Source organism: Mandrillus leucophaeus, unplaced genomic scaffold (genome assembly GCF_000951045.1).
Source record: "Mandrillus leucophaeus isolate KB7577 unplaced genomic scaffold, Mleu.le_1.0 Scaffold1446, whole genome shotgun sequence".
Lineage (NCBI taxonomy): Eukaryota > Metazoa > Chordata > Mammalia > Primates > Cercopithecidae > Mandrillus > Mandrillus leucophaeus.
The window spans coordinates 64,951-66,813 of NW_012101417.1; positions in this window are offsets into that span (position 1 = coordinate 64,951).

Sequence of the window (1,863 nt, forward strand, 5' to 3'; positions counted from 1 at the left end):
TATTGAAGTTATTCTCACCGAGAAACACCAGGTTTCTGTAGTTCTCTAGCATCACATCTCTATATAAACTCTGTTGTGCAGTGTCCAGGCATTGCCACTCTTTCAGAGAAAATTCTATGGCCACATCCATAAATGTCAATGGTCCCTGAAAACACACACACACACATATTTACCAAGTGGCCATGGGCAGAATTTTTAATTTGACTCAAGATGAAATAAGAGAGTAAAGAGAAGTGCTTCTAACTTATAAGAGTGAATGCAATTCATAAAGTAATTCTCAACACAGAAATATTTTCTAATACATTCTCTAACTCTGTGTAAAGAGAGAGGCATAATCCACAACATCAATGTATATATTATAGTTTTCTGGATTATAACATATAAAATTCAGGCATAAACATAAACATACATTTTTGAGTGCTGTATTTACATCACACAAAATGAGCTGTGTGTATTTTTCAGATGGAAAAGACATGTTGAGTTAGAAGGCACCTCTCAAATTTCAATGTATATAATGAACTGGAGATCTTGTGTTGCAGATTATTTTTGTCAGAAGATTTGGAATAAAGTCTGAGTTTCTGAATTTCTAACAAGTTCACCAGTAATGTAACTGTGTTTGGCCTAATAAGAATATTTTGTCAAACATCCAGTAAATGAAAGAACCTGTGTTTTTCCCAGTTTTGCTGGCCCATAAACACAAGTAAAGAGATTTCTGCAAATTGGCCATGTAATCCTAATTAGAAGCCTAGGCTGACAACCACTTAGCTAAGAATTACCTTACATGTTTGAATGACCTTATAAATCTCTTGATAATTTTGGCCCCACTCTAGATAATGCAATTCTGAAGGTTTGCAAACGGTACATAAATGTGTGTTTTAAACAAGTCCACTGTCAATGCTGACGGTGCTCCCCCTGGGCTCATCATTAGATTAGTTAGAGAAAGCGGGTACAGCACAGAATCCCTTACACTCAACACTCTTGTCACAACACAAATAATTTTCGTACAAATGAAGACAACCAATCTCCATCCTACAATATCATGTTCTTTGTTGGCTCTTTAAAGTTTACAGAGAAAATAGGAGGCAGCAATGTCTGAATAAGTCTGCATTTGGAAAACAACATGTACACACGTACTGATGCAATGTTTATTAAGCAAGTACTATGTGATCAAGGGTATGTTACAGAGAACTGTGTTGGGAATAATGTATTATGTGATTTAATCTTCGTAACACCCTGGGATTTAGTACTAAGTGTCTAATAATTCCCATTATTAAGATAAAGGGCCCACCATTTTTATTTACTTTTGTTTCTCAGTCATTGGTTGTTAAAAAATGTATAGAGTAAAAGCTAAATATAGACAGATGAGAGGGATACAGAAAGGAGGAGGTTAATGTAGTTCAGTGAAATGTTTACTGTATTTATATTTACTTTCTTGTGACTTGTGGAGCAACTACTGGATCTGAAGGCATAGAAAACAAGTTGCTAAATGGAATGTCTCCACAAGCACTGGTTTTAATAGAAACTTTAAAAATTAAGACCTTAAAATGCATACTTGATTTTTTCCATTTATCTCCTTCTGGGTTTCAGGAAATTGTGCATAACAGTTCTAGAAAGGTAGTAGGATTCACCACCCAAAACTCTGATTGATTTTTCCTAATCAGTTCTGTGAGGCAAGACTCCATGGTGGGGCCAGACCTAAATGAAGCCCCCAAACAAGGTGACTCTGAACAGAACTGGGTCAGGGAGAGAACCCTATGTAGAATTCTGCTCTCTATGCCTCCAGGGGTATTTCCAGTTCTATTTTTCCTAAGTTTATCTGAGAGAAACTTAAATGCCAGAGTTTGTGTAATTTTAATCTTTTTT